Genomic DNA, 25,497 nt, shown 5'->3' on the forward strand with positions numbered 1-25,497 from the left:
TGTGGAAAGTCAGGTGAGTAGGCTGGGTTGTTTGCTCGGTAGGCTTCCGTCACGGTTGAAAAGGTAGTGAACGGAATAGTGGAGATTATGGCACAGCTAGGTTACGTTGTAGGACTATCAGGGTGCTAAGGGTTGCTGGAGTTTAAAAAATACACGCCCGTTACTGTTAGATAGTAACTTGTGGTTAATCACTCCCTCTTAGGTATAGGATGAGTCTCCCTCCAACAGACTAGAGCTGTTCTGGCCACGTCCTTGCATCTGGTGGGGATGGAGGAGGAATGTTAGTCCGACACTTATTTATGAGAGATGCAGATAACTCGACGAACCCCCATAAGTGTCACGGGAAGGAATAAGAAATGAAAACTAAATTATTTATCCTTTGACCATTGTTGCTGCCCATAACCTAAAACTATTATTCGAAACAGTCTTCAGATTTCGGAATTGCGTTAACAACAAGATCAGCGTTGGGAAAATATCAAAAAATCAAATCTCACCAACGCCCAAGATCACGCTGCGGTTGATTTTGCAAGCTGTGATATTGCAGCTCGGAATATCAAGCTAACAAAACTCACCAGCTGTTAATCTCAACAAACTGTGGTGAGATTGAGTTTCGTGATTTTTGCTTTACACCCGAATGCAACCGAAAACTTCCATAACGGCTTGCAGCAGTCCCTTCGCGTCTGCCATCGGTGAAGATTAAAAAGAGATAGCAAACTATGCTTTCTCTTTCTAAGAAAACGATGTGCAACGAAATCAATTTTGTGTCGATTCAACTCTCAGCTTGATGTTTGCACGTTGTGAATAATCTCGCAATATCACTAGTGATATTGCGAGCCCATGAGAGCAGAAAAATATCAATTGATTGATGATTTTGCCAACACTGAACTCGATCCTTTTGCTCCTTTGGCCCGAAAATTAGGTTGTTCCTAAACATATGCACAATCCACTCTGATCGATCATGATCATGATCATGATCATGATGATCATGTGTAAAAAGTTATTTATAGTGTGCGGAATCGTAGATTGGATTGAATATTCGTCCATAGTAGTTTCAGTGTTGTGATAATGCTTATGCTGAGGCTGTTAATATGTTTAACGGGTTTCTTTTTATTTTATGAATGGTGAAGGGAAAAGCCCGTTGGAGTGAAAAATTCCTGATATTTCTTCTCCCGTTGGCACAAAACCTTCACACCTTTTCAGATTGTCTAGAACTCTAAATAAAGTTTTAGCTCGAGCGCTAATTTCAATGGGTTCTTAATAAATATTAGGGAATTTTAAGCAGAACTCTTGCAACATTCTAATAAGAATTTTAACACAGTTCTGAGGAAATTTTCACAAATGTTCTGAGGAATGTTTCAAGAAAATTATTAGCAATAGCAGATCGGAGGTTAATTTCATAAGGTTTCTAAAAATCTGAAGAAATTACCAAAGCCACTGTAATCATTTTTTTTTGTTTATTAATTTATTTGATAAGGCTCAACCGAATTAACTTAACAGACCCGGTGCTTCTTGTTCACTATACAATACGTCTTAAAACTATAGTCAAAAGGTACAACACAATAAACATTTTATCTTCCGCTATCCAATAAGCCTCTTCCACCAGAACGGGAGCCGCTTCCAGTGGTTTCATTGTATGGCAGTATCGCCAACGGGGGGCAGAGCGCTTCCATTGCAGCAATGGACGCAAAACGTGGTCAGCACTCACACATTCATCACGAAACGCTTGCTTTCCAAAGTCGACGACGCATCGACCGAAAGAACTGCTGATGAAGAACAATGAGGACGACCACACAATGGTTGCTGCCGAGTAAACAGACGATCACGTCACACACATTGAGAGTGGTCTGCTTCTGTCGACAGCGGAGTGAACACTCAACTGTAATGAATATAACAAGAGCAGGGTGTCCATTCAAATCCAATTGTTCAATTCCCGGTTTTTTCCCGGTTATTAAAAAAACCCAACCCAAAAATCACCGCTGCCTTAAACTAAAAAGGTACCAAAAATAACCGTTTATAGATAATCATATATTTTTTCAGCAGAATTGCTACAGAATTGCTCTACAATACGTCTATTTTGTAAAAAAAAGATGAGATGGTGAACGTATAAAGATTATTCTTATTAGAATCCAAATTTCCAAATGTCAAAAATTTTAATTGTGAATATATATTTTTAAATCATCACAATTGAATGGAAAACAGAATAAATTGTAGATTTTTGCGACCTTTGTGAACTTTATTCCAGGATGGTTTTAAAATAATCATAAGTGCCATTTTTTTATCTAATCCTAACCTATACTTTAAGAAAAATCTTATATATTTTTTTCTAACAAATGTTCAAGTTAATTATAATGATAGTTATTGAAAAACAATAATCGAATTAAATAGTTGATCTCAAACAAGACTTAATTTTCAAACATAATTTTTTAAATTGTTAAAGATACATAGATGAGATGAGATGAGGAATTGGGAATGTCTTCGATAAAATAAGAAATCTTTAAGTATTGAACGTTCACCATATTGTAGAATATTAAAATACTTTTCATGCACCAAATCGCGCAACATCTATACATTTATTGAGAATTTTAATAAATTAGAAATACGCAATCATTTTTCTTTGCTCAATTGTCAGGGTCACAAAATATTTTCTAAATGCTAATCGTTTAGAGTTGATAATATGGGCAACATTAAAAGGACTATTATTGCAAGAATACAAGTCATGATTTAAAAAAAATATGTTCGAAATGCTCAACATTTACCGAAGCAGGAACAATTTAAAATTATATTAGACTTCGAATATTAGAAATCTGTCACTGTCTGGTGAAAATAAAATTCAGATATCGAGCAAAACATGAGTTAGTAACCTTAAAAAAAAACAATTTATCGCTTTCCACCCTGGTTAATTATTAATTGTAGTTTTCTTCCTAATGTTATTGAGCATGATTCCCGTAATTTTTATCAATAATTTGAATAAGATAACTTAAAACTTGTTACTAAGAAAATTCATGGGAAAATTAAAAAAAACAATGTTGTTAGGGGTTTCTAGGGAACCTAAAAAGATCCGGGAGTGGAAAATCAGAGGATTGTAAGACTTAAAACTAACTTAATTTTAATACGACTAGAAAAAAAAACTTGTAGCTTGAAGACAATCTCTAGAGTTCTGAAAGGTTCTGGCACACTGGATATGACATATGACATATGCCAAAGTACGACTGAAAATTCAGTTTCGGTTAAACGACGGTCGACCTCGTAATCCATACGGTCTAATAGCGTTCAGTATAATGGTGTTCAGCTAATAGGCATCTAACCTAATCATCAACAAAAAAAAAAGCCCCCCCCCACCCCTAATTCGAAAACTGGCTACGTCCTTGATTAAAAAAATTTTAAAATACAATATCAATACATGAGATAGTGAACTCAATAAAAATAAATTTAACTAGAAAAATCTTATCTTTTGACAGATACGCGTAAATATTGCGTCTACTACTTGCAGACTTCAACAGGACCAAGTACTCAACACCACGTTCCTCGCTTTCCAATTTCCTACCATGGCGACGTGTCTTGTGCTCATGTTACAACCATTCTACAACGTGAGATCTTCAAACTTCTCCTGACTCACTTTAAAGGCTGACTAAAAGTTAATTGGTACGCACAAAAAGAACTGTAATTCATGATTCAATAAGTTTTAAAAGTGCTTTACAGTACAGTACAGCGTTAGATGGTTACATTTCTCCATTTCGAACGAAATCTCGAACCTTCCTCATGATGGAGCCCATTAGTGCCCGCACAGTGGAAACGGACACGGAATCAGCGCATTTCTTCCATTTTGGCCGTATTTGCTGGATGTCCTTGACTGCTCCGCCGCTTCGTCGAAGTCGCTGCTTCAAAATTGCCCAGTATTTTTCGATTGGTCGAAATTCCGGGCAATTCGGAGGATTCATTAGCTTGGGGACAAAATCAATCTTGTTGGAAGCATACCACTCCAGAACCACCTTGGAGTAGTGACTGCTGGCCGAATTGGGCCAAAATATGACTTTGCCCCTATGGTTGCGGATGAACGGCTATACAAGCTTTTTCAGGCATTCTTCGATGTAAACTTGGGATGTCATCGTCAAGGATGTGACGAATGGTTCCGTTTTCAGGCCAAAACTGCAAATCGCTTGCCAAATTCATCGCGAAATTGTCGGCGAACACGAACTTGAATCTTCCTGGCACATCCCCACGTCCAGTCGCGATGTAAAACTTTTGACCGGGAAGCTGCTTAAAATCGAGTTTGACGTATGCTTCGTCATCGATCAAAGTGCAGCCCTTGTGTTTCGTCAAAACACGGTCGTACAAGAGCCTTGCACGCTTTTTGGCCACGGAATTCTGCTTCATGTGCCGGTTCGATTGTTTACTGGCTTTGTACGACTTGTATCCTTCCCTGGCAAGGATGTTCCGCACCGTTTCAAAGTTGGCGTTGTACCTTCTGGCCACATCTCGGGTCGAAAGACCGGGGCTGGCTTTAACGCACCTCAACACCTTGCTGCGCAGCTGACGATTCCTGGTTCCAGTTTTTTCGTAGGTCCGCTGATTCCTTTCTACACTCAGGGTTTCCTTGTAGGTTTTGAGCACTTGACAAACTGTTGTATTCGGCATCTTCAGCACTTTAGCCAACTTGGAACCGGACCACTCCGGATTTTCCAGGTGTTTGTGTACAATATTTTTTATTCTTTCCAGTTCAATTTGACGTTATTTCTGAACGCGATCGACTACTTTGATTAAACTTGCACCAGTTGTTCTCTATAGAAGTTTTAACAAACCACAGTCAAAGATTTTCGATTCCCAACACTAGAGGCGTGCTAGCGGTGCGCGAAGGGCGTACCAATTTACTTTTACATTTAGATTTTTGATCTTCATCTGAGGTTGATTCCGGTAATATTTAGCTGCTGTATTGTCTTTCCAAGTTCCTCAAGTTCCTGCATTTTGATAGATACGGTTTATTCAAAAGTTATATTCACGCGCCATCTCTTCGGAATGTTGCGAACTAATTAAGTTATTCAGAAGAAGCGCTTAACTAATACAAGCAACTTTACAGAAGACAGTAATCGGATTGGATGCTTCGTTCAAAAGTTATTAATTTTTTCCCGAGAAAACCACTGACAGGCAGGACGCTGGAAGAAGTGGAAATGTTGGCGACCGAGGCAATCGACATGATTGGAAACTGGATACAAGGAAGTGCTGTTGGTCAGTAACTGTAAAGTGGTGCAGCGTATAGAAATCACCGTCGTGGAGCACGCCATAGCCTCGAAGTGCGTGTTGAAATACCTAAGAGTTATGATCCATGACGCTTCCACGTGTCGGATGATGACAGCCAGTATATGCCCATATATGTGCTGGTAGCGGGGTGTGGGCAATGTCATCACGATTAACTCGTATCGTGATGATAGCAAGGCTGAGGAGGTGCGAATCGTCGAGCGTCTGTCCACCAGGAGGTGCGGCTCGAACAGCGTCTGTCTGGGATCCAGCGGCTGAAAAAGAAATGCTGTATTGTGTCAGCTAAATCCAATATGGCAGCCCCATCTACACAATAACCCGAGCGTCTGTCCACCAAGAGGTGCGGCTCAAACAGCGTCTGTCTGGCATCCAGCGGCTGAAACAAGAAATGTTGAATCGTGTCAACTAAACATAAGATGGCAGCCCCATCAACACGACCCTGGTACGGTAGCATACTGAATTATAAAAATACTCAGAAAAATGAAGTAAGAAGAAGAAAAAACGAACGGAATTTTCGGCAACTGACCCAACGGCAACGAAATAAGGACAATGAATGGAAACTCGGTTCTTGGAATGTCAGAACGTTAAATGAACCTGGACGAGTGGGCCTTCTGGCCCGTGACCTGCAAAAGGTGAATGTGAGAGTGGCTGCTATTCAAGAAGTACGGTGGCTTAGATCTGGAGAACGTGAATTCAGGGCGGTAGATCCTATCGCCAACACATCGTTCAAATACCATATCTACTACAGCTGTGGCGTTAGAGCAGAACACGGGGTTGGTTTCGTAGTGATTGGGAAACAGATGAAGCGGGTTATGCGGTGGAAACCGGTTAGCTAGCGCATCTGCGTTTTGAGGATTCGTGGCAAATTCTTCAATTACAGCCTGATCAACATCTACGTACCGACTAACGATAAATCCGATGACGTTAAGGAAAGCCTGGATAAAACTTATGATGAGTGCCCTAAACACGACGTGAAGATTGTCATCGGAGATGCAAACGCGCAGGTCGGAAGAGAGGAATTCTTTCGCCCAATCATTGGAACAGAGAGCCTTCACTCTGCAACGAATGATAATGGCCTGAAGCTGATAAACTTCGCTGCTGCTCGTGATATGGCCATCAGTAGCACCCACTTTGCACGCAAAGATATCCGAAAGCACACCTGGAGACACCCTAATGGCGAAACTTGCTCCCAGTGTTGGTGCGTGTTGGTGCATGGTCGGCATTTATCGGATGTCGTAGATGTCAGGACCTTCAGGGGTCCTAATTTCGACTCGGATCACTACCTCGTTGTCGCGAAAATTCGAGCGCGTCTATCGACCGTTACGACCGTTTCAACATCCAGCGTTTGACAGTACATGGTGTTGCTGCAGAGTACCACCATAAACTGAATGAGCGGATAGCGGAAATCAACGTGAACGAGAATCTCAACAATATGTGGGAAGCTGTCCACGGAGCGGTGAGCACAACAGCACGAGAGGTAATAGGTACAGCTCAGAGGCGAGGTTTGACGAGGAGTGCCAGCGAGTGACAGAGAAGAAGAACGTCGCCAGAAGCCAGATGTTGGTGTCTGGTACCCGTCAGAACAGAGAGCGGTACAGGGAAGCAAGGTTAGCCGAGAAACGAACTCATCGCAGGAAAAAAGGCAGTATGAGGAACGCGTTATTGCTGAGGCGCAAGAAAGTATGGAGCAGAATGATATGCGAAGGTTTTACGCAACTGTTAATGGCGTGAGGAGTAAGACAGCGCCGTCTCCCGCCTTGTGCTATGACCGTGAAGGTAATCTGCTGACAGATAAAACGATGGTGGCTGCCAGGTGGAAGGAGTACTTCGAGACGTTGCTGAACGGAGAGAACGAGAGAGCATCTACAAACAGAACACACATCGACGACGATGGTCAAGCTGTGGAACCACCAACGCTAGAAGAGGTGAAAAAGGCGATACGAGAGCTGAAAAACAGTAAGGCTGCGGGGAAGGACGAGCTCCCGGCCGAACTTCTCAAACACGGAAGTGAGCAGCTGCACGAGATGATCCACCGTATACTGCTCAAGATATGGGAGGAGGATGAATTGCCCGCTAGTTGGTTGGATGTTCTCGTTTGTTTCCTCTACAAAAAGGGACACATACTGGAGTGCGCCAATTACAGAGGAAACACGATTCTAAATTCGGCGTAAAAAATATTATCACGTGTTCTGTTCAACAGATTGAGACCGCTTGAGGAATCCTTCGTCGGCGAATACCAGGCTGGTTTTCGTGAGGGTCGATCAACGACGGATCAAATGTTTACCCTGCGTCAAACCTTGGAGAAGTTCCGGGAATACAACTTACAGACTCATCATCTGTTCATAGATTTCAAGGCAGCGTACGATTCAGTAAAGAGAAACGAGCTATGGCAGATAATGCAAGAAAATGGTTTTCCGACGAAACTAATTAGGCTGATTCGTGCAACGCTGGATGGTTCGAAATCATGTGTACGGGTTGCAGACGAGATTTCGGTCTCGTTCGTGACCTTAGACCTGGGTTGAAGCAGGGAGATGCTCTTTCGAACTTGCTATTCAACATCGCCCTCGAAGGAGCGATTAGGAGAGCTGGCGTGCAGAGGAACGGTACCATCATCACAAAGTCGCACATGCTCCTTGGTTTTGCGGACGACATCGACATCATCGGAATCGACTGTAGAGCAGTGGAAGAGGCGTTCGCGCCTTTTAAGAGGGAGACAGCGAGGATTGGTCTCACGATAAATTCTACCAAAACGAAGTACATGGTCGCCGGTAGAAAGCGTGGGAGCAATAGAGGTGTTGGTAGTGAAGTGGTGCTAGATGGCGAAAAATTTGAAGTTGTGGACGAATTTGTTTATCTTGGTACTTTAGTGACGTTCGATAATGATGTTACCCGCGAGGTGAAAAGGCGTATTGCAGCCGCAAACAGGGCTTTCTACGGGTTGCGTAGCCAGCTGAAGTCCCGCAGCTTGCGTACGAAAACGAAATTCGCGCTGTACAAGACGTTGATTCTGCCGGTAGCCCTTTATGGCCACGAATCGTGGGCATTGAAAGAGGACGATCGGAGAGCTTTCGGTGTCTTCGAGCGTAAAGTGCTGCGAACAATACTCGGCGGTAAACTGGAAAATGGCATCTGGCGGCATCGCATGAATCACGAGTTGTACCAAGTATATAACGGCATGGATATTGTGAAGCTTATAAAACACGACAGGCTACAGTGGGCTGGGCATGTGGCACGAATGCCGGAAGAGCGTCAAGCGAAGTCAATATTCAGCAGGGAACCCGGAAGAGGACGTCGGCTTCGGGGTAGGCCACGCACGCGTTGGCTTTGTGCAGTTGAGGAGGACATTAGGTCCTTTAACGTCCAAGGCGACTGGAAGCGATTGGCTCAGGACCGAGACCAATGGAGACGGTTACTTCGTTCGGCGCAGATTTGAATTCAACGAGTCGTCGCCCATCAGGTACTTAGGTAGGTATTTGTTATACATATCAGCAAAAAATATGACGATTCAAAAAACAAAACTGTAACTTGACTTCTGGACGATTGAATTTCAGGATGGGACTGATGCTTTTGCTTGATGGGACAAACTGACTTGATGTTGTTCTCACATTTTCATTATCAAAGTTTGTAGTTTTCTAACACGTGATAAAACTACGGACTTTGATAATGAAAAATGTGGAAGTAGAAGCCAATTGATAGTGGATAGCGTTATTATCTTAAAATTGATCAATATCCATATGGGACTGATATGCGATTATAGGCAGCAGAGGTTTTAGCCACGCAACCGGATTCATTGTCCCACTGTTGTGATGCTTAGATCGTTCGATTACCATAACCTACAACTATCCGTGTTGAAGTTCGTTTTCGCCTGCAAGCTACGTTGTTCATCCATAAAAATCCCTATTGCCGTATTTCATTTTTTTTTTTGAAGGATCTATCCGTAGCTGCCTAAGGTTCGCTACCCATAAACCTCTCCCGGTCAACTTAATTAAATACATTTAAGCAAATAAGACGGGAACAAAATACTGCACAATCATTCTGAACCCAAGCACCGGGGTGTGTCTTTTATCATCGTCATTACGACCAACCACACGTGGATCTCCTTCGTCGTTGTCGCCGTCGTCATCACTGAAAGGTGAAGATAATAAATTAATTGAATTGAAAGGAGCTGGGTGACCTGTAAAACCATGTGTGTGTGTGTGTGTTACCCCACTCTAGGCAAAGGAAAGGCTAGCTCGTGTATGGAAATGAACCATCCTCACGGGGGGGTGAGGTCCTACTCGCGAGCTGGGTTTCACGTTGCACGTATTTATTTTTGACTGATGACAAGCCTGTGTGTGTTGATGGTCACAGTTTGAAACCTCGCAGCGGGTGTGGGGCCAGCTGCTTGACGATGGACTTTTCCTTCTGGGGCTCGTTCGCGCTTCACGCATTACCATATTCGAGTGGATATGTCGTGTGAGAAGCAACTGCCGGTCACGGCGGTCATCTTCTGCTAAGGCGTGGTCCGTGTGTCCTTGGGGAGTCTTTCGAGCTTGTGCGGAGAAGCCAGTCATCCAGTTGAAAGGCGCTGCTTCGCTGGTGATATCCGTTACCACTCCTTGAGGCAGTTTAGCTGATTAGTCAGAGGGTAGGACGTTCTCAATTTTGACAAACCTTCACTTTCAGAACCAGTCCAAAACAGCACCCAGCCTTGAAAAGAGATCGCCTCTCAAAAGAAATCACTTTCCCTACTTTTGTTTTCTAAATTGACTCCGACTCCGTCCCACACCCGCCAGGGTCAGAAGCAAGCATCTTTTCTACGGAGGACAAGAAAGAGAGCTACTTTCCGAGATAAGATCAAATTAAATACAACCTCAAAGTGTATCCTTTCGGCAATCTGTGTCCCATCCTCACCGTACGACGACGTTCCGATGAAAAGGACCAAGATCCAATGATACTTCAGTGTGTGGTGAAAAGAGCTATCATCGGCATAGACAAGTGTGACACCACCCCCTCCCGTCCAACTGCTGCGCTCCTTTAGGTCATTTTCTTTCTTTTGATTATTTTGTCTTTATGGATGCGGTGCTCGAGCACCACATGCCTTCCTACAAAAGAAGGTTTTATATTTGCTAATAAGCTAAGAATCCAAATTGCTTCTCTCGTCGTGCAGTGGGCAGTGTACGAAGGCTGTATAACTTTAGGATACATGTGTCCTAAGAACGTGTATGGGAAAAGTTCCCATCGATGGCTAGGGTTGGTCTGGCGTTGACTGGACAACTTTTCGATGCACCCGCAACTTAGAGCCACCCGAGAAATTCGTCCAAGAAGAACAAGGGAAAAACGGGTTCGACTTTCTAGCTGCTTAGCTTTCTCATTAGAGACTTGGATCATGTACTATGTACGGTGTGTGTGTTTGTGGACTGCAACGAGGTATGCGATATGGGAAAACTTTAGCGTGAGTTTTTGTTGTAGATCTACATACTGTACTTTACCGGCTTAATGAAGATGACTCAATAAAGATAATGGTACAATGCAATCAATGGTATGCTGCATGGATAGTGTCTGATTTTTATCCGTTTTGGAAAAATAGAAATTTCGACGTTATTGCCATATTCATAAATTTAAAGAGAAAGTTGACATATTTTGACAGTAGGAGTAATTGTATGAATCTTCAACATTATACCGGAATCACATATCATATGTGGAACTTGAGCCTCAAAAGATGTATCTTTTTTTGGGATTTGAACATCGATCTGTCAAAGTATTTATAATAGCTTCCAAACAACCCTTACAACGAGGGGTTAATCAAAGTACTTCAGGAAATTCTGCAATTTCATTGCCGACTTCCTCAGTACTAGGGGACTTCGAGTGCTTTATTTTAAAGATTTGGTGGTCAAGCTACGCATTAATATTAACGAGAAATGAAATAAATTACTTGTCAGGCTCCAAACAAATCAAGACAATAATACCGTAGAGGTAACTCTAAGACCAGAAGGTCCCGAAGAAACGTGCTCCATTTTTTGGCTCAGCTCTGGTACTTTTTTCGGTCCCAAGCAAATTGATGCACCCCTCGAAATATAGGAAAATCCACGAACCCCTCATTTTATCTGTCAAATTTTCATAGCGAATCAAAACAAACATAGTATAGTACTAGAATTTTGACTAGAATGGGGTACGTTGATCGATTTGCTTTGGACCAATAGGCTAGTCAAGTAGTGAGCCAATTTTAAATCGTTAGTTTCCAACCCCAAAATTATAGACATTGTGCGGACTTATCTTTCATACTTGCACGACCAGCCACCTTCAGTATGCATTCGCGGAATCACTAAAACTAGTGCAACTTTAATGCTGGCGGCAGAAGGACTACCAACGGAAACAGCCCTTTTACGTGAAATTTTCCTGGACGTTCACGAAGAACTCGGAATTCCACGCACCGACGCTTCAACGGCACTGACGCACTCTACTAAAGGAAGTAACGACAACTATTCCCATGCAAGGGAATTATTATTATCGAATCACGACACTCTACATGAGGTAGACCCTGCTAATGTAAGTAATACTGACCCTCCAAAAATCCCTTCACTTCCTTAACAGAATGCGACTGAAATTTTGGTGTATTGCCAACATTTCAATCGCATGAAAAGCCCAGCCAAAATGAAAGAAATCCACCAGAACATTCTATCTTCTTCTTTCCAAATAATTCTTGGAACTGAAACAAGCTGGGACGAAAGCGTCAGAAGCGAAGAAATTTTTGGAAACAATTTTAATGTATTCCGGCACGACAGGAATTTTCAACTCTGTAATAAAAAGTCTGGTGGTGGAGTGCTCATTGCCATCAATGCTGACTTTACTTCTGAAGAAATCATAACAAATAAGCACAAGGAATTCGAAAATGTCTGGGTCAAAGCACTTATTGCCGGTGAAATAAATTTTTTTTTCTTCTTTGTATTTTCCACCTAAACATGCCCACAAGCAGTCTTTTGAACTATTTTTTCAAATTGTTGAAACTATAATGTCAAATATGGAACCAGAAGTAAAACTGCATATTTATGGCGACTTCCATCAACGAAACGCAGACTTTATTACAGACATTGAAAATGAATCATTTTTACTCCCGGTCGTAGGTGAAGACGAAACATTACAATTATTATTCGACAAAATATCTTATTTTGGTCTTAATCAAATAAACCATGTAAAAAATCAACAAAACTCATATTTAGACCTTTTATTTACAAATTGTACTGAAGACTTCTGTGTGGATACATCATTAGCACCTTTATGGAAAAATGAAGTGTTTCACACAGCAATTGAATACTCAATCTTCGTACAAAATTCTTCTTCCTCCAGCGACTGGGAATACGAGGAAGTGCCGGAATACCATAAAGCAAATTACGAAGAAGCCAAACGTAGACTATGTACAATAAATTGGAAAAATTTAATAACTTTTGAAGGAAATGTCGATACTGAAGTAGAAAAATTTCACTCAATTCTTCAAAGCCTAATTTTAGAAACTGTACCATCAAAAAAAGAAGACGAACACAAAACAATAAACTACCCGCATGGTTCAATCCACAACCGAAAAATTTGAAGAATAAAAAACAGAAAGCTCATAAACTATACAAAAAAGAAAAAAACTGAAACCAATTTGCGAAACTATCACAACTTATGCAACCAATTAAATACAGCCATCAACTCTGCATATGAGGACTATAACCGCTAAGTCGAAAATGAAGTCAAATCATGTTGGAGGTAGAAACCTAGCAAGCGACGAATAATCGAAGCAACCTACAAATAAATGTATTCTCATAGTCTGAAATAAAATGCCATTCCAAGTTTGTCTCTCATCAAGCTAAGACGTATTTTCAAGTAGTAGTAAATCCGGTCTACGGCCATATCACATTCTAAAGGTTTTGGGCCCGAAGAAGTTCAAGATGGAAAGATCCGGAATAACGAAGCTGACGAACGAAAACTACGAAACCTGGAAGCTGGAGGTGGAATTCCTGCTGGTTCGCGAAGGACTATGGAAGTACATCGTGCCCGGAGTCAAGCCGGAAGAGGCTGCAAACCGTGCGAACGCGGCGGAGCTGATTGCCTGGGACGAAGGGGATCAGAAAGCGCGTGCGACCATTTGGCTGCTGCTGAGCAGGAGTCAACACGGCCATATCCGGGCTACGAAAACCGCAAAGGAAGTATGGAAGGTTCTGGAGAAGCAACATGAAAAGAAGTCACTAACGTCGAAGGTTCACCTGCTGAAGCGGATTTGCGATCTCAAGTTCCAGGAAGGAGACGACATCGAGGACCACCTGGTAGAATTCGAGAGTTTGTTTGAAAAACTGGCCAACGCTGGTACGAAGCTCGACGATGATGTGCAGGTTTTTTTTTTTTAACTTTTTATTTGTTCCAAATTCAAAATAAATTACATTTCATTTTTAACCTAGGTGCTCCAGTTACTGCAGTAACGTACCAGCCTTAATTGTTATGATATATATCTAAGTGTTTTTACATTGTTCATGTCTTGGCAATTAAGTATTTTAAACAGGTTTTTTAACCTGCATGTCAGTATAACAATTGATATCTTAAAACTAAAAACTAAAACTAAATCTTATCTAAGTATAAAGGGAATTAATCGTTGCAATTGAGGATTGCAACGATTTTTGCCTGAAATTATTAATTATTTTGTTGGACATTTGTGCTAAAGTCTCAACATTCGAAATTCTATGTACTTCGGTTGTACTGTACCAGGGAGGCAACTTCAAAATCATTTTCAGAATTTTGTTCTGAATCCTTTGAAGTGCTTTTTTCCTGGTAGTGCAGCAACTAGACCATATTGGTACAGCGTAAAGCATGGCCGGTCTAAAAACTTGTTTAAATATTAAAAGTTTATTCGTCAGGCAAAGTTTGGATTTCCTGTTTATAAGAGGATACAAACATTTAATATATTTGTTACTTTTGGCTTGAATGCCCTCAATGTGATCTTTAAAAGTTAATTTTTGGTCAAGTATTAATCCAAGATATTTCACTTGGTTTGACCAGGAAATTGGAACTCCGTTCATAGTGACTATGTGACTACTACTAGGTTTCAAAAACGAAGCTCTAGGCTTATGTGGAAATATTATAAGTTGAGTTTTGGAAGCGTTGGGAGAAATCTTCCATTTTTGTAAATAAGAAGAGAAAATATCTAAACTTTTCTGAAGTCTGCTGCAAATAACACGAAGACTTTTTCCTTTACCGGAAATGCCTGTGTCATCAGCGAACAAAGATTTGTGGCAACCCTGAGGCAAATCAGGGAGGTCCGAAGTGAAAATGTTATACAATATAGGCCCAAGAATGCTACCCTGAGGAACTCCTGCCCTAACAGGTAGTCGATTAGATTTGGAATTTTGATAATTTACTTGAAGAGTTCTGTCAGTTAAATAATTTTGAACTAATTTCATAATATAAAGTGGAAAATTAAACTTTTTCAATTTAGCAATCAAACCTTCATGCCAAACACTGTCGAATGCTTTTTCTATGTCTAGAAGAGCAACTCCAGTTGAGTGGCCTTCAGATTTGTTTGAACGAATTAAATTGGTAACTCTTAAGAGTTGATGAGTAGTTGAATGCCCATGGCAAAATCCAAACTGCTCATCTGCAAAAATTGAGTTCGTATTGATATGAAGCATCATTCTATACAAAATTATCTTTTCAAAAAGTTTACTTATTGAAGAAAGCAAACTTATTGGGCGGTAGCTAAAAGCTTCAGCTGGATTTTTATCCGGCTTCAAAATTGGAACAACTTTTGCATTTTTCCATTTATCAGGAAAGTATGCCAAATGGAAACATCTGTTAAATAATTTTACCAAGAAAGACAAGGTACTCTCTGGGAGTTTTTTGATGAGGATATAGAAAATTCCATCATCACCTGGAGCTTTCATATTTTGAAACTTTTTAGTTATAGACCTTACTTCGTCCAAATCAGTCCCCCAGGAATCATCAAAAATATTTTCCCGAGAGAAAATATTCAGAAAATCCCCAGCAACCTGATTCTCAATAGGACTAGTAAGACCCAAACTGAAATTATGGGAACTCTCGAATTGCTTAGCAAGTTTCTGAGCTTTTTCCAAATTTGTGATCAAAATTTTACCACCTTCTTTAAGCGCTGGAATAGGCTTTTGAGGTTTTTTCAAAAATTTTGTGAGTTTCCAAAAGGGTTTGGAACTCGGGTCTAATTTAGAAATATTATTTTCAAAAGTTTTGTTCCTCAGGGCAGAGAATTGCTTTTTAATTTGTTTTTGCAAATCCCGCCAGATAACCTTCATGTCAGGATCGCGTGTTCTTTGATATTGTCTCCTACGGACATTTTTAAGACGGATCAAGAGCTGAAGATCGTCGTCTATTATAATTGAATCGAATTTAACCTCTTATTTTGGTACTGAGGCAGCTCTTGCTACAACTATAGAAGTAGTCAGAGATTCAAGAGCATAATTAATTTCATCTTTGGTTTGCAAAGGAATGTTTGGATCGAAGTTATATTCCATAAATGTTTGATAATGCTCCCAATCAGCTCTATGGTAATTGAAAGTAGAGCTGTTGGGATTACAAATTATTTCTTGGGATATTTCAAAAGTTACTGGAAGGTGATCAGAACCGAAGTCAGCATGGGTAACCAATTGGCTACAAAGATGACATGAATCAGTTAAGACCAAATCAATAGTGGAGGGATTTCTTGCAGAAGAAAAGCATGTTGGGCTGTTTGGATATTGAATAGTGTAATAACCTGCAGAACAATCATCAAACAGAATATTACCATTGGAATTGCTTTGAGCATTATTCCATGAGCGGTGTTTTGCATTAAAATCACCAATAATGAAGAATTTAGACCTATGACGGGTAAGTTTCTGGAGGTCACCCTTGAGAAAATTCTTTTGCTGGCCTACGCATTGGAATGGCAAATAGGCAGCTATAAACGTAAGTTGTCCAAATTTTGTTTCAACAGAAACTCCCAAAGTTTCAAAAACTTTGGTTTCAAATGAAGAAAGAATTTTATGTTTGATTCGTCTATGAATAATGATGGCAACGCCACCACAGGGTCCATCAAGATGATCATTTCTATAAATCAAGTAATTTGCGTCCTTCTTAACCTTATGGTCAGGTTTAAGGAACGTTTCAGTTATAACGGCAATATGCACGTTATGAACTCTCAAAAAATTAAATAGCTCGTCTTCATTATCTTTAAGAGATCGAGCATTCCAATTTACAATATTTAATGCTTTAAAATCCATTACTGAATTTTAAAGTCATGACAATATTATTTGCAAATTTTACTCCAGTTTGAATAGCATCAAACATGGAGTTAGATTTAAGCATATCAGAAATCATGTCAATTAATGATTTCTGTAAAAATTCCATTTTAGAGGCCAGTTCATCTTTGATCTGATCCAGGGATTCACCACTGGGCAGTCCTTTCATGACAACCTTGAACACACGTTCAGTTTTGGTGTCGTAAGTAAAAAATTTGTGCTTCTTCTCAGTAAGATACTTGAGAAGACATTTAAATCCGTCCAAGGTTTCAGCCAATACACGGCATTCACCCCGACGTCCAATTTGTAGAGAAAACTTAACTTTCACGAAGTTCAAAAGTTCCATGCGAAGAGCATGGAAATCGGAAGTGGTTATCACAATAGGGGGAATCTTTTCCTTCTTGGCATTAAGCCGGCAAAGTTTACTAGATTTTTCTTGGATGATGGATCATTCTCATCATCCGTGAGCAAATCAAATTGATTACTCAAATTAATTTCTTCAGAAGGGGGGTCAAGAGTTTGCCCCTTTCTTTTGCGTTTAGGCGCCATGGCGGCAGTAAATTTTTATCCAAATCGACTTCCAAGCAGATTACTATAAGAATCTGAAGGATCGAAGAGGAATTTTCCAAATCGATATCCAAGAAGGATTACCTCGGGTAGGGTCCAAACAAGGATCGAAGAGGAATAAAGTTGAACAAGGTAGAAATTTTACAGGTTGAGCACTGAAAAGTGCTGTTTAAATTTGTTGTAGCTTTAGGTAGTAGTAACACTTCCTTCAGCAAAAAGCAAATAGATCCGCACGGCAAGAGAGCACGATGCGGACTGACGATGTGCAGGTAATCCTGGTGTTCCGCAGTCTACCAAGCTCTTTCGACGCTAAAGGATAAAATTATCAATGAGGTGCAGAAGCGAAAAGGGACTGTTCCGGCGAATTTAGCGGTATTGAAGGTGGCCGGGAAATCGAAATCCATTGTGTGCCACCACTGCCAGAAGGTCGGCCACAAGAAGCGAAACTGCAGAATTTGGCAGAAGCAGAGCCAGGATGAAGTTTCTCGAAGTGAAAAATCGGTTGCCAAGGAAACCAAGAAGTTTGCCAAGCAACAGGCAAATGCAAGAAAAACAGAGTCCACTGAAGAGGACTTCGTTTTCAGCGCTCGTGAAAGACCAGTGACGAAATGGATCGTGGATTCTGGATCCAGCTCCCACATGTGCGCCAATCGAAAGTTTTTCGTATCCGTTGAGAAACCACGAGATGATATCCCAAGTTTCGTTACTGTCGCTAATGGGAAGAAAGCATTCGTGAAAGGTGTGGGGAACTGCCAGATCCATTGCTACGGGAAAGACAGCGAAGCGAAGCAAATCGTGCTCACCGGTGTCCTGTACGTTCCAGATCTGGATATGAACCTCGTTTCCGTCGGGAAACTCGTCCAGAAAGGCGCAGCGGTAGAGTTCAACGACAATGGCTGTACGATTGTCAAAGGTACACGGATAGCGGCTGTAGCAAGGCGTAGTCATTTGAATTTTTTTCCAATTTTTGCAGCTGTTCAAAAACCGACTTCGGTGAACCGAATTCAGTGTGTAGCTAGTATTTTCAATACATACAGGTCCAGCAATCGTTTCTGTTTGGACCCGAATGCAAACATTAACTCTAACACTTTCGTTCGCTGATCCATATTTCTTGTGTGGGGAAATTGAGACAAGTAATATTGACTTTAATAAATTGAGGTAAAAAGGCTTCTAACGTATTGCCATTAATGTTGTCAATATTCGAATATTCGAATTGATGGCAAAATTGACGGTTTTTTGTCAATACTTTCTGAGTATTGACAAAGTGAAATTAAAATCAACTTTTCGTCAATACTTGGCACCAATCATCATCTTCAATATCACCTTTTCAATAATATTGTCAGTATGTCAATTTATTGTCAATATATTGATATGTGTAATGGGCGCTTAAGAGAAGAGGGGACAATCGGGGGTGAAAACGAACCACTTTTCTGTCAAACGCGAACCAGCTCGTGATTGGTCGATTTGAAGTGCGTAAGATAGAGACAGAAATAGAGATAGAGATAGATATAGATAGAGATAAAAAAGTAAGAAGCCAATTGTCTCCTCATCTTCTTAGAAGCATTCGAAGACTCCGTTCATGGCGATTAGGAAGAGGGTTACCACCAGTATGGAGGCAACACCCCAGGGTCTCAAGTGCGGTTGTACGGCTGCAAAAGGTCCATCATGGCCAAGTCCACGTGAAGGCCATTTTCGAGGGCATCAACCATAACTTGTCCGAGAGTGGCGAAAAAAGTACGTGCCACATCCTTGACGAAATGCATGTTGACGGTGGTCGAGGAGGTCGTTGTCCCGGATGAATTGCGTTAGTCTTCGATTGACCATCCGTTCCATGACTTTGCTGCAGCAGCTGATCAGGGAGTTGGGACGGTATCCGCTCGGTTCCGTTCGCACCAAGTCCTTGTTAGGAATAGGGATAACAAGACTATGTCGCCAGTAAGCGGGGGAGGTTGCAATTTTTCAGCAGGATCCTTCTGCCGATGGGTAGAAATTGGCCATGGAATGGATACCCGACGTCATGAAAACCAGCTGATTTTCCCTTTCCACTGGCTAGTGCAAAGGACAATTCGGCTTGAGAGAAAGGTCTGTCCCTGGGTATTCAGAAGTTGAATGGATTCGATTGTTACTGAAAATGCATCGAGCCGAGTGAAATCGTGGCTGTAACCAGTCTGAGCGTTGAGCTTAACGAAGAAACCGCCAATGATGTTCGCAATTTCCTTCGGGTCCCTAGTGATGCCGCTTCCTGTGTTGATAGCGGTACCGTTGGTCCTGCGTTTCCCTTGCAAGGCGTTTATGCTTTGCCGCAGTTCGGAAATCGTGCTGTCGCTGCTTATTCCATTCAGGCAGTCATCCCAACGGATTGTGTCCCGGCAAACATTGCGTTGTAACCAGTAGTCTGCAGCTAAAGCCTCGACGCCAGGGTGTTTTTTGGGGGTCCGTCTCAATTTTTTCAGGCAATTTCTCCTCGATTTTATGGCGGCCTTGGTTAAAATGTTATCTTGTTGGCATTGAGAAAAGATTTGAACTTCATCGGTGTGCCCAAAATAGGAGCATGTGCTAAGATCTAAGATTTTCCATTATCCAAACCATGATTTACACAGAAATAAACGTGGACTCATCGAAAAAAAAAATCCAACACCAAACCTGAAACGCAGTCAAGTCAAAAAAACAGCAAACCGACAGACAGTGAAATGAAAATTTCAACCGTAATAAAAATATGAGATTGATCATAAAAAAAAAGAGCTGCATTCTTCCAATTTGCTGCACTACGGCTCCGGCACCGTCGTTGTTAGGACCCCCAGCTGGGAGTTTTGCAATTTCTCCGGGACTGTTTTCCCCGGGTATGACTGATTTTGACAGCTTTGGTTCGATTCCATTAAATCGACCACAAAACATAATATTGCACACCGGGATGCGCGCGGGACCGGAATCCGGAACTATATACCACTGACTGCCAGCCACCGGTCTAGTAGTTGGAGGGAATGCACCTGGGAGTACGTATACTTCGCTGCTGGACTGAAATGGACTGGATGGGTTCGTGGACAGGGATGATTATGATGAGTTTGGTTGCAGCGCCAACCGGTCCGGTGTACCAATGCAGTTAGTTGTGCAGCGAAATGCACCCGGGAATCGACTTGACAGGCAGGCGAGGGGGTAATCAAGGTTTATTCATTATGACGGCGGAGTTTGGGAAGAGGGGGAATTAGATGGAAATATTTGGGAAATAAATTACTGGGAAAGTTTGTTGTCAACAATGACGGACTGACGGAGAATTTAGTAAATGCGTCATTCATGATCCCAGTTTCGGAAATAGTCATGTTGTGTTGCGTATCTTCAATCAACAGATGTCCTACCCACCAATCTTCCTTCCTCCGTAATCAAATGTTTCAATTCCATGCTCAGCCATAAAACGACAACATCCAAAGAAAACACAATAAACCAGTATAGTATGACTCGTGGCGCCCCACTTCTGAAGACGTAATGCACTACCAGCAACGTAGTCCAGTTCTCTGTAATTTAGCCATATTATCCCACCATGTAAGCGGAGTGAAGGTAAAGATACGAACCCCTTCCCCCCTTGTTCAACAATGGAAGCCGTAAGCCACAAGACTGCACACGGGAACAGATGGTCGCATGACACCTGCTTTTATCGCGAGATTGCATTTTCCACTCATAGGGGATGGCGTGCACACGTACCAAACGTACGATTCAAGCGACGACGACGACGATGACAGGATGGGTGAGTTTTCCCCGCGTGCATTCTCTGGTGTGTGGACACTGTTGAGGACATTAGGCACCTTTATCTTCAATCAGAACTACACACATTTGCTGCTAGTGCCGAAGGTAGGAACCGGTACCAACCACGCGAGGCCGACGACGACGACGGTGGTGACTTGTGTTTGCGCTTACCTGTGGGTTCTCCGATCGATGGGGTGGGTCTGAAAATGATAAAAGGGAAAAGGAAAAGGTTAACTCGGCGAACTCGATTCATAGAAAGAATTCAATATCGAACTACCCCAGCTGCCCGTGGCACATATGTGTGCCAAGTTATACCTCTTTCTCCAGCCCAGCGAGCAATTAGAGAAAATTGGGGTTGCACACCGCGTCGTCGCGTCCCTTGTCCGAAAAACTTGTACCCACGGTGGTACATCGTTTTTTGTTTTGTAAAGGGGGAGCTCTTGGTGTTGGGCACAAAGATATCCCTGCTACTGGGCCGCCGCGAGGCACCGATTAGAAAGCCGGATGGATGAAGCGTGTTGTATTGTCGCAGGCGCGGCACACCTCGGGTAGTGTTATGCGGTTCGGTGTGGTGTGTGTCGTGCAAGGGGTGCAATAATAACTTAACTAAACAGGTATTTCCCGTTATTAGGTGGGTTGTCCCGTATATGTTTGGAATTTCCTTATGGAAATTAATCCAAAACTTTGATTGTGAATTCCAAAGGTTGTGATTTGTGGCGGGATGGGTTTATTTGCTATTGGTAATGAAGAGTATGGTAAGTTATATCTTGGCTAATAAATACCAATATCACAATTAAGTTCAAGACTAGGAAGCTTTCAAGGATTAGGAAGGAGTGATTTGCTCTATGAAACTACCTGTTAATATGCTTGAAAGCGACTCAGCAACTAGTCACGTCATACTCACCTGTCGTTTGTCACTCGATTCAGCGATTAACGAAGCACGTTGCTATTGTCAATTCTAAAGACTGTACTCGAAAAAAATGCAACAGACAAAAATGATCACCAAAAATTCATGTTAAGCCGGATATTTTTTAAACTCTCAGGGAATAAATAATTACAATCAATGTTTTTGCAAAGTTGGTTTATTAAACCTCCTCTCCTAGGCTAAATGCCCGCACCTTGGACTTAACGTTACCCATCAAATCCTGTGCAACATTTGCGTCATCTTTCTTACACACTTTCATCCACTCTTTCTTCAAATCATTGTCGTTTTTGAAGACCTTCCCTGTTTTGCGGAGCTTGTTCTGATGAAGTTCTTGTGAGTTTGGCAGATTTGCCTCCCTCGGTACAAAAACAACATCGTTGGCTTCGTACCACTCCATCACCGGTTTCACGGGGAAAGTGGTTATGATTTTGAGATGGAAGCAATCTTTTTCCGGAGGTGCCCGGGGTTTTCTCGGTGATAACACATCATTCCCGGGGTTTCCTCGGATTTCCTGGAATTTCCGGTGAGTGGCCACCTTGGAAATATTGCCTTCTTCTTCTTCTTCCTCGCATTTCAAGCATATATGGCATATTAGCTTATTGCGTGCTCGAAACTTCGTGTTCTAGATGCACTTCCACAGTTAAAAATTGAGAGCTTTCGATACCCCTTCCATTTTTGCATTAGTATAATTGTGTGGCAAGTACAATCATACTCTATGCTGAGGGAAGTCGAGAAATTTTCCAACCCGAAAAATTCCTAGACCGGACCGGGAATCGAACCCAGCCACCTCCAGCATGGTCTTGCTTTATAGCTGTGCCTTTACTGACTGAGCTAAGGGAGGTCCCTGGAAATATTGCCCTAAATGTTAAATAAATTTGCTGCGATTTCCTGATTTTGCAGGTCCAACATTGAATTCCCTGAAATTCTCTGATTTTGCAGGGTTTTCAAGTAGTCGACATCCTGAAATTATTGAAAAAAAGAAAAGAATGAACCGTAGACGCTTGCCAAACCCACTCTACCCTACTTCTTAGTGATTTACGTAGCCACTTAGTAATAAATCAAGAACGAAATCCCAAAAATATAAAAAAAGGGAATCAAGGGGGTCGTATTCGCCTCTTCCTGCCATCTCTGAGTCCCACGCTCCACACACCAAGTGAACTTAACAAGTATCGGTGAAGACAATTGAATATATTTCTTCAATCTTGTTGAAGACTTTTTCTCCCTGATCCCTGATTGTAATGATGTAATGAAAATAAATAGGCGAGCAATATTTTGAACATGACAGGGCTGGTAGTTGATATGCGATATAAAAGTAGAGACTTTAGTGACTAAAATAATGAAAATAGTGACCCATTAGTGACTTTAAAACAAACTTTTAACCAATGGCGTTGCGTCCACATGTGCAACCTTTGCACGACACAGGTATAAATAATTTTCAAAAATGCGTTTAGATTTTTATAGATTTTAAATTTTATAGCTGTACTTCTTTACTCCAGACCACAAGTGACCATGAATACACTATTTTATAGTGTGGTTCAATTAAATCTTCGACCTTGGTTTGCTTCGAAAAGGGTTAAATTCAGTTTGGATGGTCTGCCTAATCCCTAATGCATTGATTTCTAAGCATGTCGATAACACTACCATGACAAAACTCGTTAAATAGTGCACCTAAAAGCGAGCTTTTTTGGGTGGGGGTGGCAAGTTTGTGAATTTTCAATGCCTCATGTAAGCCAAGCAGACCTGCTATCACCTCTTGAAACATACCACAAATTTTCCACAATACATGGAGGTTTGCACCACTGGTTGTAATTGAAGCTTTCAGCAGCTACGCGTCAAACAGGAGCAACACGGAAACAGCAGTCTGGTACGCTTTGGACGTTATCATACTTGCAGACCGGTTTGAATGTGTGAGTTTAAATTAGAAAAAATTTTGTGATGTATGGGTGCCCAAAGTGTGCATTTCTCGCTGTGCACTTGGATATCTGATTGCAGACAAAGAGAGTAATGGAGAAAGAGAGCGCAAAAGCCGCTCTCACTCTCTTGTCAGTTGTGAATCCCTCAATTATCGATAGTTGCACCGGTGCGCCTGTCAAAACTTATGAGCTTCCCCTGGTTTATTCTGATAGTGTTGTTCTGATGAATAAAGAGTTGATTAATTCAAGCTTGATACCCAGGGGACTATGAATTTTCTCTAGATGTTGACACTGTTTTGTATCAAAAAATGTTTTCGGAACTGTTTGACGGATATTCTTTATTACACTTCAGTCGAAAGAGTTAGCCTTGTGATAAAAACGAGAATTCAAGCTGAACATTGCATTAGGTCCTAAGTAACATAGACAGATTATCTCCGTCGACTTTCTCTTTGTATCTCCACGGCCATGTAAAGACATTCCCAGGTATTTTCAGCACACCGAACACAACAAGAAATGGTTATGTGCTCAAGTTATTAATGAAATAGAAAATCGACGAAGAGAATTGTAATTGTATCCCCACAGCAATGTAAGCAGTTTCCATGCATTTTCAGCACACAGATCGATTAAAGAACCTTTTGTCTAGCCTTTAATATGACAAACACAACAAGAGAGAAAGAGAAAGTCGACGAAGACAATCGATCAATGTTACTTAGGACCTAATGCAATGTTCAGCTTGATATGTTCAAAGTCTCGGACTTACACAAATAATTAAATACAAAAAAAAAATCAATTTTAAAGATATAGGATATAGAAACTTCTGTAACACCAAGTATAGAAACATTTTCATAGCTATGGAACAACTTTTCTAGATCGCAGTCTAAGAAAAGAATTTCATTAATAATGAGTCATTATCCTGGAACAAAGCAAGCTTTCCAAGATGGACAAATCACGGACATAGAAAATTTTGCAAGTTTTAGGAACTTAAAATCTAGATCCTGTGAAAAATTGTAAAATGGAATATATTTAAGGAATTTTGGATAATTTTTTGAAAATACTGAGATGATCATGACAAACAAATTCAGATAAATTTTCTGCCTGGCATAACTTTCTAAATTTTCAACAATTGAAATGTAAGCTCACACTCCAAGAAAAATGTGGCTAAACATTGCTGGTCTGGAAAAATGTCTAGAGCTTGTACATTTTCCTTGACAGGCTATCGGAAGCAGATGTTTTTTTTTTCAAAACCTTAGTGAATCTGTGATCAGTCTACGAAAATTTCGAGATCACAAGGAGGAGAATTTTTTAAAGTTAATAATCAGGATAAATTTTTAAGATAGCAGACATGAATGTCTAGATCACGGAGTTAAAAAAAAAAAAACAAAATATTAGTGATTCTGTCAACAGACGTTTCCGTCTGTTCGCAACTCTTCATATCAGGCTTTACCCATTGATTTTTAATGAATCTTTCTATCACAAATTTGTTTCCAAATCAAGTTGTGATTTTTAAAGGTCAGTGACTGAATTTTAACAAATAGTAATTTTAGTTGCTTTATGGTGAAAAAACTACAAGGGACAGCCCTATGGGGTTGTACGCAATGGCGACGTAGGACTACGTGGTCCTGTATAATAAATGTTATTTGTTAACTACAACAGGAGCTTGTGTTTTGTGTATGAATAGGAATTTGAGCAGGGTTTTATCTGTTTATACTCTTCGCTATGACTATGAATTTTAGTTGGCGCATGTTCAGAAATTTAACTCTTTTGGAAAATCTTGGTGACCCTGAAAAGGGCCGATGGTAGTACAGGCTTAAAGCATTTGGAAGATGATGATGACGTGTTGGCA

At 41.1% G+C, this 25,497-nt stretch overlaps 1 protein-coding gene across 3 annotated transcripts in view; it reads right to left on the minus strand.

The window, feature by feature from the left end:
• The window catches only part of pros (prospero), a 444,583-nt gene that overhangs the window by 412,669 nt on the left and 6,417 nt on the right, over positions 1-25,497 (minus strand). For all 3 annotated transcript variants that reach the window (XM_065216651.1, XM_065216656.1, XM_065216655.1), the window contains exon 2: positions 20,988-21,016. The gene's annotated coding sequence lies outside the window, so the exon portion shown is untranslated. The remainder of the gene's footprint in view (positions 1-20,987; positions 21,017-25,497) is intronic.

This window comes from Ochlerotatus camptorhynchus, unplaced genomic scaffold (assembly GCF_037179485.1).
Source record: "Ochlerotatus camptorhynchus isolate MF236.1 unplaced genomic scaffold, CSIRO-AGI_Acam_v1.1 ptg000066l, whole genome shotgun sequence".
In the NCBI taxonomy this organism is placed as follows: Eukaryota; Metazoa; Arthropoda; class Insecta; order Diptera; family Culicidae; genus Ochlerotatus; species Ochlerotatus camptorhynchus.